The sequence below is a fragment of the Cavia porcellus genome, unplaced genomic scaffold, assembly GCF_034190915.1.
Source record: "Cavia porcellus strain 051 isolate PalLab524CR breed Dunkin Hartley unplaced genomic scaffold, mCavPor4.1 scaffold_15, whole genome shotgun sequence".
Taxonomy (NCBI): domain Eukaryota; kingdom Metazoa; phylum Chordata; class Mammalia; order Rodentia; family Caviidae; genus Cavia; species Cavia porcellus.
In genome coordinates, this window is record NW_026947498.1 from 68,652,695 (window position 1) to 68,670,456 (window position 17,762).

Consider the following 17,762-nt stretch of genomic DNA (forward strand, 5'->3'; position numbering starts at 1 on the left):
GTACAGGGAAGAGAAAAGCAGATGAAGCGTGTGAGGGGAGTCTTGCATACCCCTCCCTTCCTTCTGTTGCCCTCCCTTGCTTTCGTTCCCCTCCCTAACAACCCACTCACTTTCCTCTTCCTCCTCCTCCTTTTTACGAAGTCTTGCTAAGTGACCCAGGATAGCCTAGAACACCTGGGCTCAAAGTACCTCCTGCTTCAGCCTCTCCAGTAGCTGGGACCACAGGCACACACCCACACCTAGTTCACTTTTTCTCCCTTTATTTAAACCACCCACAAGCTTCACTCACTATCTTAAGAATGAAAAAGCTGTCCACTCAGATAAACCAAGGACCCTCACTCAGATTCGGTGACACCCTCATTAAGCACCGAATCAACGCCTTCACATTTGGCCTTGACTTCCAAAGAGGCTACAAACCTGTCCCAATGGCTGGGAGGCAAATGGAGGAGTAATTCCGTTTCTCAGATTCTTGCAGAACGCAGGAAACTGATTTCTTGACATTATTTTCACCAACAACATGAATAATGTTCTTGCACATCAGTAATCCACCTTTAGTAACTATGTACTCTTGTTTGCCCTGTCGACCTGGAAAACACAGACAAAAAGACACAACATTGACTGCTTAATGTACTCTTTGTTTAGAAAGCAGACTGCTTGATTTGTCAGGGAAGCATTTTGTAAATAAGAAATTTCTGAAATTTTATCTTTGGTGAAATTGTTCTCTTTTAATTTAATTTCTCTTTTAATTGTGAGATTACTTTCCACTTCTAATTCTCTACAACTGGAAATTCGCTCATAAAATGTGTGATTATAAGATTAATGTGTTTGCCTTCCCAACCCCAGGACTGTCCTCAGTTTCTTCACAACTTCCCAATTCTAATTTCTACTTATCGTTTTTACTATCAACATAGTATTGGGTCTTACCTAGGACAGCACATTCCCATTCCACTGCTTGTCCTGCACATTCTAAAATTGCTCTGGAGACCCCTGGATGAGAAAATACCGATGGTAACAAACATGACTTTAAAAACGTTACTACAGTGCATTTGGGTCAATAGACTTCCTCATTATCTAAACCCATGTCCAGCACTGAAGGAATCCTACAGCCTGAGTACTGCTAATAACAAACAAGCAGCATTCATACGGTAACTGTTGGCAATTATAAGAAACACTGTACAAATCATGTTAACATTTTTAGTTAATATTAATGGGACAATTTGACCCAAACCAGTTTGGCTATAGACACACTCTTTTGCAGGGTCTATCATGTTAATTATTAACTAATCAAAATCATACAAGTGAAGTACCTGCTTTAAGATTAAATTTGCTGGATGTTGAATTTACAATCACATCTGCAGTTTCTTTAGTGATATCCCCAGAGGCCACCTGGAAGAGGATGGGGCCAATCTTCATTTCATGTACTCCCAAATTAGGGCTAGAAATAGTCCCATAGAAATCTGCAAAGAAAAAGCTCGAGTCAGTCACCCAAGTCAGCAAGAGCAACAGTGTCTCGGGTCTCTGGCATCTCAGTCTCTCAGTCTTTCTCTCTCGCTACCTCTCTCTGAGCGCTGCCCTCTAACTTGAGTCCCAGGAAGTGTTTGTTTCCAGTACAGGATTACAAAATACAGTAAAGATCAAATGTACTTTCAGGTGGCCGAGGTGAAGTCAGCCTCTATAGCCAACTTTCCCACAATTATAAACAAAACACAGTCAAATATAAAATGCCACCACCCAAGAACTCTGTCAACAGCATCAAGCAGATTAGGGGAAGGAGACACAACTTGAAGAAGCAATCTGGACAGGGGAGAATTTCCCATTAGGTTTTAACTTTAAAATTTTTGAGCCCAGTGTGGCCCCAGTCACAGACTGAGAAACAGATTGCACTCTCAGATAATACCTGTCCTTGTGGCCAGAGGGTTAGGAAAGGTCCCTGTGAGCTGAAGACCACGGGAGGGAATCCTTGGTTTCCCCAGATGTAAGCACACAGCATTTCCATTACTTGGTTTACACTTCCTTTTCTGGAAGGCAACTCTAGTGATGCATTGATAAGACAGTACATCAGGCCACTTCAATTCAGAAAAATCCCTGTCTCTGTGGTCAGAGAACCTGGAAAATGGGCTCTGGAAGTCAGAGAGTCAAGAGGAATCATAGAAAGGTGGGAGCTGAAGAAGAAGATCTTCTAATTCTACACATGAACTAGAAAAAGTCCTAAGGCCCCTGCTCCCCAAAACTGCATACACGTGTGACAGGCCCAGAGCATCACAGCCCTAATTCTAGACATGGATGCCATGGTAATGGGGACCTCCATAACCCACTGTCACACACAGATCAACTAGACAAAAAAATGAACAGAGAACTATTAGAGCTGAACCAAAGCTTTGAACAAATGGACTTAGTAGATATCTACAGAGTGTTCTACCTAATAACAGTAGAATACATGTTTTTCTAGCAGCACATGCACCAAAACACTACATACCAACCCACAAAACACACTAAAATAAATACAAAAGAATAGAAATTATCCCATGTGTATAATCAGATCATAGCCCAATGAAATTGGAAATGAATGGAAAAAGGTTCTGAGGACCAGCCTAATGCAGTGCAGAACAGGCAGTAATTGATATTAATAAACTGGCACAAGAATAAATTAAGAGTCTGTCCTAGTCCTACGTGAGTTGTGGTGAGACTTGTGGCTGGCTTATAGGCAGGTCAATCTTTAAATCGATGGCCAGACTGAAGACTGGAAAATGGTCTGTGAAGTTCTGGTGACTGAAGCAAGGCAGAATGGCAGCTGAGGACTTCAACTCTCACAAATTGCTTCTAGCTCAGTAGTTGGCAGACAATCAGGTCACTGATTAACCATGACCCGTTCCTCTGTGCTTTTCCAAAAATGCATTGTTCCTCAATTCTTGAACCTTGATTGCCTAAGCAGTTCACTTCCACCACTCTCTGCAGCCCAGCACACCCCTGAATCAAGTTTACCTAATAAAGACCAAGGACGCTGAGCCTCATGGTCTTAGTTCTTATTGGGCTGTGACCATCCTAGTGCCTTTGTAATTAATATATATAACTAATACCATTATGTTGCAATTAATATAATATATATAATGACTGTGTTTTATTCTGTCATCCCACCCCTGAGCATATCAGTGGTCTTAAGCCAGGGCCCTGATAAAAGTGGACCCCAAAAATGACATAAACACATGGAAATTAAATAATACCCCCCTGAACACCCAGGGGGTCACAGATAAAATTAAAGAAATTAGACAATTTCTATAACGAAAGAATAATGCCAATATGACATACTGGACCTTATGGGATGCGATGAAAGCAGTCTCATGAGTGACAATTATAGTAGTGAATTCCTACATTGAAAAACGGAGTGAGCTGAAATGAATAACCTAATTTTAACCTCAAGGTCCTAAAAGAGAAGAGCAAGTTAAACTCAAAGTTCATGTGAGGAAAAATGTAAAGAGAGCAGAAACTAATGCAATTCAGACTAACAAGACAGTACAAAGAATGAATGAATCAGAGATAGTTTTTTGAAAGCTTAAATAAAACAGACAAACCCTTAGCCAACTTTATTTTAAAAAGAAAACACTCAAATCCATGCTGTTAACAATGAAAAAGGTAAAATCACAAAAAATCCTCCAGACATCCAGAAGATCCTCAATATCTACTTTGAGAAGCAGTATTCTAACAAAATAGATAATTAAGAAGAAATGGAAAAATTCCTAGATACATGCAAATTACTAAAGATGAATCAAGAAGGTATAAAAAATTCTAACTACAATATAACTCAACATGTGGCAATGAAATTAAAAAAGAAATAAAAGACTTCTGGGAGAACATGGTGGACAGATAACAGCAGCTATGGAGGCTCTCTGAGATAGCCAGCTTAGAATCCAGGAATGGTGTGGTGTGAGGAGTCCTCAGCAAGGGGAGATATACCCTGCCGACCCAGGAACGAACTAAGCTGAGAGAAACCAACTGGAAATGCAATCCCGGTGCTATAACTGGAACAGATAAAATCTCAGCACCGAAGCTGGAACCTGCACTTCTGGAAGCTGCGATTTGAATTTCCTGCTGCTGCTGCTACATCTGAATTGGCACAGCAAGGATAGAGATGCAAAAGCTCTGAGAGTGGGAATCAGCAAAAGGAGTTGAGAGCAGGACTGGCAGGGAGCCCTGCATCAACCTGCAGTGAGTGAGAGGAACGGGGACCCTTCCATAGACTAGGAGGCTCCTGGACATTCTGGGACCGGGCAGACTAGCCAGAACAGGATGCTGCAGTGACTTTAGTCACATATTCCCCTCTCAAGCAGGTTGATGGGGAGCATTTGGCCTGTATGACGCCGCGGACTAAGACCCAGTAGGCTAGCCCAAACCAGGTCCCAGCGCCTGGCAGTGCACGCTAGCAATGAAACCTTCAGTAGATTGACCTGGAGGGGCAGGCCCAGCAGAGGCTGCCCAGGTCTGTGTCTCCCTAGTATACTGCAGTAGATGGGAACACTAGCCAGTGCCATTCAAACTAACTGTAACCAACAAGGAAGAAACTGGGCCTCCTATATACACCTGTATGGAAGGAACAAAAAATATGAGAAGAGGCAGCAGCAATAAGAAAGGGTCCTCAGCCCCCAATCCTGAGAACTGATCCAGGAAAGGTAAATGCAAAGGAGAACGAGGACAGAAAACATGCAATATCAGACACGGCACCTATAGACATCAAGCGGTATCTCCGGAGCCTCATAGACGAGTTCAAAAGTGAAGTATTTAATGAAGTAAAGCAAGATATAAGTAGAACAGTTAGAGAAATGCTAAGCACTGCCCAAGAAAAAACAGATGGTGGAATGGAAGAACAGAAAAAAGGAGACAATTGTTTGATGGAGAAAATAGAGAAAACATAGAATACGTGAAGCAGGCTCAAAGAGATTATCAGGAAACTAAAAACTCTATTGAAAACTGGCATAACAGCTTGAAAGAAACTAAGGATAGATGATCTGAACTGGAGGACAGAATTGTAATGTGGGAGCATAAAATGAAAAACTTCTTAAAGGAAACAAACAGCAATAATACAAAGGCTAGAAGATGATAAGAGCATCTATAACTTAAGAATTAAGAATGTAAAAGAAGAAGTAGGTACACAAACAAATGAACTACAAAGGCTATTCACAGAAATAATCCAGGAGAATTTTCCTAATTTAGCAAAAGGTAAAGATACTCAGATGTATGAGGCATTCAGGACCCCAGCCACCTACAACCCAAACAGAACTACATCCAGGCACAATAATCAAAATTCCAGAAATCCAATATAAGAACAGAATATTAAAAGCCATCAGAGACAAGAAACAGATCACTTACAAGAGAACACCCATCAGAATTACAGCAGACTTCTCGGCACAAACCATCAAATCATGAAGAGTGTGGGGGGAAATAATTCAAGCTTTGAAAGATAGTAACCTCCAGCCAAGATTGATATATCCTGCACAACTGTCCCTAGAAATTGATGGAAAAACAAGGTGCTTCCAGGTTAAAGAGGAACTAGGGGAATTTGCAACCACCAATTGAACTCTACAGAGAATACCGCAGGACATTCTAAAAAACAAAAATACTAAGATTCCAGAAATAGTGGCAGAGAGGCCACAATGAATAGTGCAGAAAGCAAAATGAAGAAGACAAACTGACAACTACTGACAGAAAAAGAGCTCAACAGAAATGAGGCAGAGAAGGTTGGATGATAGGAACAGCTACTTTGGAGAAAACAAGACATCATAATAGGTAGTGCTGATTTAATATCATCTTGTTTTGAAGTCCCATCCAAGCTTTTGTTCTTCTGTCTCGAATTGGTCTTAACATGTTGTATCTTACTGGATTTTATTATATGTGATAATATAAACAAAAAATTTATAGACAAGGAGATTATACAGAAACCATTGTTCATTTTCTGTTAGTTGATTCTAAATACCCTGTAATATTGTCATTCTCTTGAATGGTTTTACATTGTCTTGGTATGTTTGATGCTACAGTATTCGAAGTTATACTCAAAGATTTCAAGGAAAAAGACACTATGGTAACTACTTTTTGTCGGGATATCTGGTGGTGAAACACTATTTTGCTTAAATGGTTATATTTTGACCTGTGTTGTTTGGTTGTTATGTTCTCTTTTATCTCAATCTCCCTTTTTTATTATTTACTTTTTTATTTTTATTTTTTTAATTAAGGGAAAATAAATAAAAAATAGCAGGATATATTATAGTAACCCACTTTGATTTCTTATTAACTTGATTTGAAACCCTGTATTGCTCTCACCATCTTGTTTTGACTGATTTTCCTCTATTCTGTTTTGCTTGATAGTACCAAGTTTGAAAGTATAGGCAACAGCTGTGACAATAATAAGATTCATTATGACGTCCATTCTGGTTGACTATTATCTTCTTTTGAAGACCTGTAATGTCTCCACAATGTTTTGGTTTTATTGGTTTTGTTCTTTACTCTTTTGTTCAATTTTATTATAACTGATGATATAGACAATTCTTTTTAAGATAGCAAGAGGAATTATGGTAACCATTGTTGATCATCTTGTATTTTGCTTTTACATTATGTATTATGTCCATCCTTTTGATTTGACTGACTCTGTTTTGTTATATCACATTTGGTTTTATTCTCTTCAAAAAAAGTAATAAGAACTGTGGGAATAATAAAACACAAAATGTGTAATTGTCATTGTACAAAAGAGAGGAAAAGAAACTGATTTAAAGGATAAAACTGCATGTATATTTAAGTGTATACGATAGATAACCACATTACTGAGTTTTGTTGGATCATTGAACAGAACTGTTTGCAGTCTCACTGTTTGAACGTCCATTTTAAATGCTTTAATTTTGTAACTTGAACAACTATTTCTAAGATGACAATATGTAATCTATTAACTAGTGATTTCTTACTGTTTATTTTTTCTGAAATGCTGCATAACTTGTACCTTTTTTCTGTTCTTTTTTTTCTCCTTAAATAAAATTAAAACAAAAAAATAGAATATCTACCAACAAAAAATACCTAAGTTCTAATGGATTCACTGCTGGATTTTATAAAAATTTTAGAGATGACCTAATATCACTACTCCTCAAACTCTTCAATGAAATCAAAAGGGAAACAACACTTGCAAACTCATTGCTGGAAGCAAGCATTACCCTGATATAAAAACCAGAGAAGGATCCAACCAAAATGAGAACTGCAGGCCCATCATGAACATAGATGCAAAAATCCTCAATAAGATACTAGCAAAAACAATGTAGCAAATCACCAAAAATAATTATTCACCATAAGCAAGTAGGATTCATCCTAGAATGCAGGAATGGTTCAACATACACAAATCAAAAATCATAATCTATCACATTAAGAGAATCAAGGACAAAAACCATATGATCACCTCAATAGATAAAGGCATTTGACAAAGCCCAGAACTCATTCATGATAAAAAAAAAAACCTACAGGAAATTAGAATAACAAGTCTTATCTTAATCTGATAAAAGCCAGCTAGAACAAAACATCATCCCATATCATACTAAATGGACACAAACTGAAATCCTTCACTCTGAAATCAGAAACAAGACATGGATGCCCACTGTCAATACTCTTGTTCAGTATAGTTCTGGGAACATTAACCTGAGCAGTTAGACAAAAAAAATAAATAAATAAGAAGAATGTGGATAGGAAAGGAAGAAGTTAAATGATCATTATTTGTTGACCCCCAATACCTCCATCAAAAAATACCCCCAAAACTCCACCAAAAGACTTCTTAATTTAATAACCAAATTCAAGCACAGCAGAATACAAAGTCAACACTCAAAAATCAATAGCATTCCTGTACACAAATAACAAATTTTCAGACAGAAATTAGGGAAACAACTCTCACAATATCATCAAAAAATAATGAAGTATTTATGAATTAATCTACTGAAGGAGTAAAAGACCTCTACACTGAAAACTACAGTACTCTGACAAAGGAGATTAAAGATGATATCAGAAAATGGGTAGGAAGAATCAATATAGTACAAATGGCCAAACTTCCAAAGTTGTTATAAGATTTAATGCAATCCCAATCAAAATCCCAATACTATATGTCACGGGGCTAGTGAAAATAATCTTAAAATTCATATGGAGCCAGAAGAGACCTAGAACAGCAAAGAAATTCTGGGGAACAAAGACAAGACAGGGGACATCATCCTCAATTCAAAATTATACTACAAAGCAACCATGATAAAAACAGCACGGTACTGGCAAAAAAGAGACCTGAGGATCAATGCGATATATTAAAAGATGCAGAAACAATGGCAGGCATACTCCACTACTTCATCTCTGACAAACGAGCCAAATACATTCACTGGAAGAACGCTTCTTAACAAATCATGCTGGGAATACTGGATTTCCACACGCCAGAGAGTGAATCTATGCCAGTGGCGAAAAATATGCTGCAGTGGGCACACAGAATCCTCTCTGTTGCCACCACAGTGTGTTTTCTAACTAAAACTTCAGTATTAAAGATGTAACTGCAGTGTCGGCACTGCACACTAAATCAGTGGTTTTGACTTACAATTTGGACACTGAGTCTCAAAGTTTCACTGTCACTGTCCTGGACTCATCCCTTACCATGCGCTAAAATCAAAAGGGATGAAAGATGCAGATATGAATAGAGAAGTAAACTCCTGGAAGAGAGAATAGTAAAACTCTTGCAGAGATTCATAGAGGCCAAAGACTTTATGAACAAAACTGACTGCACAGGAAGTATTACAAAGAATCAACAGCTGGGATCACACCACAGTAAAAAGCATTTGCACAGCAAAAGAAACCACCAACAGAGTGGAGATAGCCTACAGAGTTGGAAAAAAATTTTTACCAGCTATTTTTCAGACACAGGGAAAATATATAAAGAACTCAAAAAACCCAGACGTGAATGCACTTCTCAGATGAAGAAGTGCATAGAGCAAAAAAACACATGGAAAAATGTTCAGTATCACTGGTCATTCAAAAACTGAAACTAAGATGACACTGAGCTTCCATCTTCCTCCAGAAAAAGTGGCTGTCATCAAGCAATCAACCAGTAACAAATGCTGTGGGAGAAATGGATGCCTTTTCCACTGGTGGTGTTAATTGGTACAAGCACCATAGAAATCAGTATGGAGATTCCTCAAACAACTGATACTGGAGGTTCCGTTTGAGCCAGTTAATGCCCTTCTAGGTATCTTCCCAAGAGAGTTACAAAGTATCATACCACAGTGACATATGCACATCCATATAGCTAAATCTCGGGAACAGATAAAGAAAGTGTGTTAATTATATACAATATGGTACTGCTGTGGCATAAAGAGACATAAATGAGTCATTTTAAAGTACAGGATGCACTTTGAGACCCTAATTTTGAGTGAAGTAAATCAGACACATGAGTGTGTCTTGCATGGTTTCTCTTGTGTGGGAAACCCAGAGGGCAAGTACAGAGCAAAACGGGATAGACACCGAGAAGCACGAAGAAGATGTTCAAGTGGGAAGAGGAGCAGCAGAGGAAAGAAAGGCAAAGGGACTGAAAGAGGAAAAATGGAAACAAAACCTTTGTAAATGAGGAGGGGAAGAAGGAGTAAAGGGAGAGGAGGAGGCTGAGAAAAAAGCACGGAGATGTATTGTGTATAGGTACAGATTCCCGGGGATGAGCATCACCATCATGTGTGGCAAATATGTAATACTAACACCCACACAAAACAGAATCAAATGGAGATTTTAGAATTTAAAAATGCACTATCTGCGTTTAAAATTTCACTGCTTGGGTTGAGTAGCATAACGGACACAGAGAAGACTTAGTGACCTTGAAGGTAAACCACTATAAATTTTTCATCAGAAGAAAAGAGAAAAACAGCTCCTCAGAGACAGTTTGGAAGGATTCTTGGGCACATGACCAGACTAGCAAAAGGAATCAGGAACCGGGAAAAATAAAAAAAAAGCATTTTGAGTAAGTCATACTTATAAATCTCCCCATTTGATAAAAGATGTGCATTTTTAGATTGGTGAAGACTCAGTAACGCTGGGCAATGTGATGCATGCTTGTCCTACGAGAACTCTAGGAGGTGGATGATGCAGAAGGATCAAATGTTCAAGGCCAGCCCTGGCAACACAGCAAGACACCCCGCCCCCCACCATCTTAAAAACACAACTTTAGGGAAGTCTAAACAGGACAAACTCAACAACAGCCACAGCAATTTTGACACAGAGACATTTACCTGGTACTTATCTCTCAATGTCTCTACTTTGGAAAATACACATTTTTATCCTTTGGAAGTTATGGTCTCACCACTATTTAAAAACCCAGTGTTTGATGATACAACTTGGTCTTTTGCCCTAGGTCATATAAATATGCTCAGGTATATGGAATATAATTTAGTACAATATTCATCACTTAATTTTTTTCAAAATCATCATCGCTCTCAACTTCTGTCATGAATACTTAGCAATGAGAAATCATTTATTTGTCAGTTTAAAAATTTTAGCAAACCTTGCTTAGCTTCAGCCTTGGGAATTTGGTCACTGAGATTTCCACTAGTCCTTCTGGCAAATTCATCTGAAAATGCCTAGAAACAAACACAATTTTATACTCCTCAGTTAATGAATGAATTAGACTCATCAGAGCTCTAGATCCTGTACACATAATTTAGAAAAAACCAAATTATATTTTGTATAATCCTATTTTTGAAAGGACACTTGTAGCAAAGACTGGGGTGAGAGGTAGCTAACGAATTTATGCATTTTTTGGCACTGTTCAAAGTCCCTGCAATGAAAATTAGTATTTTCACAATCAGTGAAAGCAAATAACTTGCCAATTGATTAAAAAAAAAAAACAGTATTAAGAGAAAGACGAGTGCAAGGTCCCACATGTTTGAGTCCCAGTGTGCCAGAAAATTGGAGTTTTTAGATCACATCATTTTTGGACACCTAGAGTTTTATGTAAAATTCAAATTTCTTTTTTTTTTTTTTTTTTTTTTTTTTTGTATTTTTACCAGTACCAGGGATTGAACTCACAACCACGGGCTTGCAAGGCAGGCACTTATGCCACTGAGCTAAATCCCCAGCCCAAATTTGAATTTCTTAAGCATTAACAACTGATTTAAAAACCCTTGTTAAATAGCCCACACAACTCACATCTTGAAGGCATGTTGAGATCACCATTTTGTAAACTTCATTAGCCCCCACAGCTCAATAAGTTTTGCTAATCTTTAAAAACGTCTTCCATGTGTAATAACCACATATAGAGAAGTCATAGTACTTTTGAATGGCATTTGAGTGTCTATAAGAACCAATCTTTTTTTACAGAATACTTTCAGAGTACTCAGTGTTCAGGAAATAAAATGATGCCTGCTGCTCCCTAGAAAACAGATTCAAGGTTCAGGGCTGAGTCACAGAACACACCCCATCTCCCAGCCATTCATTCAAAAATGCTCAGCATTGCATTAGCTGCTTTGTGTGTACAAAGCTTAGCTCCCAAAGTAATTATGATTTGTAGGAGGGGAAAGTATGTGCTGCATTCTGGTGGGAGGAATCACATCACCGCACATAATGCCAGTCACAGGGAGATTGCTAAAACTCCTTTCCTGAGCAGAAGTAACGGTAATTACACAGGCCAAGTACATGGACTGCTTAGTTTTCTCAGGTGGTTTGGCGTCTGAGTAAGAAGGAGGCTCAATTTACTTTGCTTCCCAGGGACTTAAAGGTATTGTCTAGATTCCGAAAAAAAATAAAAGCATGACCTAAAAATTCAGATGATCCAATGAACTGATCCATGGACATCTTGGGCTGCTGGCTCCAATCTGTTAAATTTCTGCAGTATCATACAACTTTCCAAACATTCAATGCCATCTACTCTACTGAATTTTAAAGTTTGGAGGGTGGTGCTCCCATGATACCAACTCTAGTGGCATACCTATAACTGATATTCCAAAAACGTGAGCTGGCTTGACAGACTGGAGACGGTATTTCTGGTCCTAAGTCTCCTACTCACGTGGAGATGTGCACATTGATTCCAACCACATCCTTCGCTTATAATCTACTGCATTCCCAGCAATACAAACAGAAATCACTTGTATCCCATCTTGATGTTTTCCCATTCAAAGGGCTACAATTACATTTTTATAATATGTATTAAATTTTTTATGTTCATGTGAAAGTAAATCCTATACACGGAAAGTCTTAAGAAATATGTTGTCACTGGGCATAATACAACACACCTGTAATCCTAGCACTTGGGAGGCTGAGGCAGGAGGATCTCTGTGAGCTCAAGGCCAATTTGGGTGACCTAGTGGGTTCAAGGCCAGCCTGAACTACATAATGAGACCGTGTTTCAAAAACTAGCAACATAAACAGCAACAAAAATGTTGTCAAGTATGGTACTATACACCCTAAACCCAGTAACTGGGAGATTGAGGCAGGAGGATTGCCGTGAGTTTGAGACCAGCCTGAGCTACACAGTGCACAGTGAGTTAAAGGCCTACACAGGAAGACACTGTCTCAAAAGCTAAAAATAAAAAAAAAATAAAAAAAAAACTAAGAAAACTAAAAGAAGAAAAATGAGAAGAGGAGGAGGAGGAGAGGACAAGGAAGAACTATGTCAACTTTATTAAGGCATGTAGGTCTAATTTGGAGACTGACTCTACACACATCTGTGAAGACAAAGTAGCACATTTATGAGATAACTGGAAATTTGAACACTGACTGTTATCAAAGGAATTTACTTTAGGTATGATACAGTATTATTTATGTTACTCATTAAAAAAACGATCCTGTTGCTTAAAATAAATTGCTAAATTGTATCTACTTTTGTGTGTGTTTGAAATTGGCTTGAAAAAGAAGTTAATTTTTTTCTACAAAGAAACATTTGACAAAATCAGGTTCCAAACTAAGGTTGCCAGAACAGTCAGAAATGAGCGCAGAGCTTACCTGAATACTTTCATGATCACTTGGGTGCAGCAGAAACTGAACCTCTTGTAAAGTTTTTAGCTGCTTTTTGCTACTAAATGTGAGTACTTCTGAAAGCAGTAATTCGGCAAACTCAGTCTTAGGAAATCCCAAATTTCCTGTTCCAATTGCTGGAAATGCAATTGATCGTGAAGACAGTTTCTCAGTAATCTCCAAACAGTCTCTGATTATTTCTTTCATGATCTGAAAAGCACAAAGCACACCCTTATACCTACTCCCCAGAAATGAGCCAGAACCAAAAGAACAAGAACTTAGCAACTTTTGCTGTGATCTCTGTCCACACCACTTCACTTTCTGTAGGGTTTAAAGGCGAGCAGTAAAAGAAAGAAACACACAGGAGAGAAGAAGAGAACATGAGGAGCGTCCCCAAAAAGGACTCGAACTCACTCCACCCCTCTATCACGCAGGACACGAGTGACAACCATTCTCTTCTTTCATTGTCTTCTAATCTCCGGCCCCCGAGTCACTTTCCTCACTGCAGTAGCCACCCTTCCCGACCCCCAGGCACCAAGAGTGCGACAATGCATCCATATTATTAGCTAGTCCCCCAGAGCCAGGGACAGCTCAAAAAAAGGGCCACGATGGTAGAATGCGCCAAAGAAACAGGTCCAAACTGTAGTACACAGAAAGAAGACTCCAAAGAGCTCCTCCATCCTCCGGAGAATTTAAAGCTAGCCCTACCTTTTGTGCATCTCCGGTTCCCCATGCTGGAGCCACCACGTGAAGCACATGGTCACACTGTAGATTGTAGCCACGGGTTTGGAGAACTGTGCCCACGTCGACAGCTACCCCTTGTAGAGCTGTGTTCAACTCCTGCTGGATCTCTGGTCCAGCTTTTTCCAAAATGGCCTGACAAAGGGGCCCACTGTTCAGCGCAAGATCCGAAGGAACGGAATTGACCACAACATGGGTCTTAAAGACAAAACCAAAGATTTGTTTCACACCAGGAATTCGTTCATCAATGACCACTACACGCGAGCTGCTGGGCTTGATGTATTTAGTTGAGAAACATTCAAGAGCAAAACAGAACTGCCCAAAATAAGTTCTAAATGGTATGGGAATCGCGAAGGAGTCCAGAGGAAAGTCGCACAGTAGCTGATGAAGATGCCACATGCACTGTGGGGCCTGAGAGATGGGAGTGGTTTCAGCACGCAGACAGCACCAGGCAAAAGTGTGAACACACAGTAGCCCGGGAGCAGTGAGCATATTAGTTTGACCAGATCAAGACTGTCTGCAGTAAAACGGTGCCAACTGGGCTAGACGTGATACCCTGGGTGGCATGTCAGGTGCCAAGCCCCTGGATGCCATGCAGACAGTGAGTGAGCAGCTGTAGAAGCTTTAGCATCAGAGAGCACACGAGCAGGTGAATCAGGCTGTGTTAGAGAATCCAGGAGAGGAGAATATGACACACCTCACAAGCCACCGAGGAGGAAGCACTGCAGTCCATTACTAACACCAGTGTGAATAATTCCCATCAACACACAGTGTCAGGGGATTAAGAATAGAACCCATTCAGAGCCGAGAATTTAGCTCAGCAGCATAAGCGTCTGCCTGGCAAGTGCAATGCCATGAGTTCGATTCCCAGCACTAAAAAAAAAGAATAGAACCCATTCCCGTTCCTGATCCTTGTTTAAAACAACATTTGATTTTATTTTTAAACATGAAAAACAAATTATTTTGATGTTTTAAATTAGGACAGTGGCCAAGAACCAGAATACATTCCAGTCCTCCCAACGGTTGGTTATGGGACTTGGGCAAATTAGCTAAAGCCTCTAACTCTCCTGCCCTCGCCGGTGTGTGAGGATGATCACCCCACAGTCTACTTCATGGCACCAAAGCATGCCAAGCACCCAGCACCATGCCTGGCACAAATAATAATCCACGTTAGCTGTGACTCTTGTAATTATTACTTAAGCTTCTTGTAATTCCAAATTGAATTGATCTTCTAGTTCACTAAACTAAGAAAAAGTACTTTTTAAGAAGTAATATCTTGTATAAAATAGGAGAAAACTTGCCCAGTAAAATAGGACAAAATATTTGCAACTCAGATATCTCTTTTAAAAAAAATACTCAAAATGTATATTGAACCCAATAACAAAGAAATCCCTCAATTTGAAAGCAGACAATCTAAACGGATGTTTCTTCAAAGAACACATACACACATCCAAAAGCACATGAAAAGATGTTCAACGTCATGAGCTACTGGGGAAATGCATCACAGTGCCTGGGGGGTCGAAGAGAAGGATGCTCACCGTAGCATCTTGCACGCCCTTTTTCACCAGCAGGATCTTCAAGCCTCCTGGGGCTGTCAGACAGGCCACTTCCTGTGACGTGACAGGTTTCGCTGCTGGTCCTCTAGGCAGGGAAGTTGTATCCGGCTTGGACACGCTGACTGACAGAGTGTCTTTAAATATAGTTTCCACAGCTTTAGCAAAAGCCTCTGCTGTCTTCTCCGATGAGTCCACAAGATAAATCTCTCTCAAGGTGCTCCCAACCTGCCTAAATTCCAAGCTTTCCTTGATGGACAGAACAATGGTCTCCACACACCGCTGTAAAGGGAAGCCAAAGACTCCAGAACTGATGGCGGGAATGGCTATGGATTGGCACTTGTGTTTTTCTGCTAAAAGAAGACTGTTTTCCACAGCTTTCTTTAACAGGTACACACACCTCGGGGCCTCAGATTCAGACCACTTGGGCCCCACCACGTGGATCGCATGGCGGCAGGGCGGGTTCCCCACCCTTGAGAGGATGGTGTCGCCTGGCAGGAGGCGGCCGTCCCTCTTCACGGCCTTCTCACCACAGTCCTCCTGCAGTTCCCGGCCAGCTGCTTTTGAGAGGGCACCAGCAAGACCGCCCAGATGCTTGAGGTCTTCATTTGCTGCATTCACCACCACATCGACTGGAAACTGAGTCAAGTCACCTTGCTGGGCAGTCAGACTGACACCAGGAGCCACCTGCCTCTGGATGAGGTACTTTGACCGATCAGCTGTGCCTCTTACCTGTTCCTTATTCTCCAGTTCAATGAAACAACCGTACTTCTTCCTAATCTCACCTCTGCAAAACTGTGCTTTGTCTTGGAAGAACTGCCTGGCTCCTGGCTTGTCAATAAAGACTCTTCTCACAAAGACAGACTTCACAATTTCCCTGACTGTGTCCACAGCATCTAGCACTTGGTCCTTGGGGCCAACTAGTAAAATGCCTTTGGGTTTGTTCTCTGGATTGAAAAGTATCTGCATATCTCCCTTATTTATTTTTGACCCGAGGAGCTTCTTGTCTTTTTTTAAGTAGTCTACAATCAAGGATGTCTCTACTTCAACCAACCTCTCTATTTTCATGTGTTTTTTCAAGAATTCAAGAACCAAGCGGACAACTTCACTTACTTCTTTTGCAAGACCTGCCACAATGACTTCACCTGGGCTGCCTGCAGTGGATTTATTGATTAGGATGTTTGTGGAAGCATAAAACTTTTTTTGGACATTGGCAATAAACTGTTCCCATTTGCCAGTAGTAAGAATTTCCTTGCCCTCAACGTCAATGTGTTTACAATCTAAGGCACTGAGCATTTGTTTTTCAGCTTCTGCCAGGACTTCAGAAGAACAGCTGGTTAGGAGGACAGTGGTACCCTTGAGTTCATAAACTGTAAGATTCTTTTGTGCTATAAAAAAGGACTCAGAGAATTTTTTCGAGTTACCTTGCAGTAAAAACTGGAAGACCTCAGGAGAGACCTCAATGCTTTTCTGAGCCATAGTGTGCACTTTTTTCTGAATTTCACGCTTCGCTTTGTACACATCGATGTGGGGTCCTTTAAGGCACAGGTTCTGAGCATTCGCATCATAACGAACCTCCATGTCTGGGCATTCTGTGCACATACACTCCAGAACACCACTGTGGTGCAAAAGAAAATACTGTTCTGAAGAAATGGCCACTTTTTCCTTCAGACTTTGCTCTTCCTTTTGAATTTTTTGAGTAGTCTTTTCTATTAATTCCTTGAATTGTGGACTAACATTTTGGATATCGTCTGATTTTCCTGTTAAGGTTACAATCTCCTTAGAGGTATCAAACTCGATCAAAATCCTATCATCTTCTAAGTCGTTTTTTATGACGTCCCACACTCTTGCAGTCACGTTAAGTGAAGTGACTGTATATTTAGAGCTGAGGCCAGAGAGTGCTGACGAAGCATCTGTCTGCCATGTCTTGATTTTGGGTCTTCCTTGATTGACTAAGGTGGCTGCAGGTCTGATGGTAACTTTATTGTCCACTTGGGACCATGTTAGCGAACAGTGATGCTGTGCCATTTCATCATCCAGCTCTTTTCTCAGATGGGTCTTTTTCTGCAAGAAGTTCCACAAAGGCAGCACCAACGACTCTTGAAATGGTGCTGGCAGCTTGATGAGAGGCTGTTCCTTTCCGTACAAGGCTGTCCCCAAAGAGTGATAGTAGGGGAAGACAGAGAGCGGCATCTTATTGAAGTTGTGTTTCTTGGTCAGGATGGTGTCTAACACTTCAAAAGCAAAAGAAATTTTAAAAAGTGAAAATAAGGTGACTGTAATAATATATGCTTTAAAGTAAAACAAGACTATCCCATTCTACAGGGAAATAAATCTTAATGTTTGTAGAACGTCGATGACATATTTTTAAAAGGCAGCTCTACTTCCAAAGTGCTCAAATGTAGTCACAGATAGCCTCTAGTTAGTGCAATAATTACTTTAGAGCCAAGTCAAGTTAAAATTCTGTTTTCTGTTTTCCTGATA

The 17,762-nt window shown here is 40.0% G+C and overlaps 1 pseudogene; it reads right to left on the reverse strand.

Annotated features, from left to right (window-relative positions):
• The window catches only part of LOC100718919 (protein mono-ADP-ribosyltransferase PARP14-like), a 47,008-nt pseudogene that overhangs the window by 14,459 nt on the left and 14,787 nt on the right, over nucleotides 1–17,762 (reverse strand).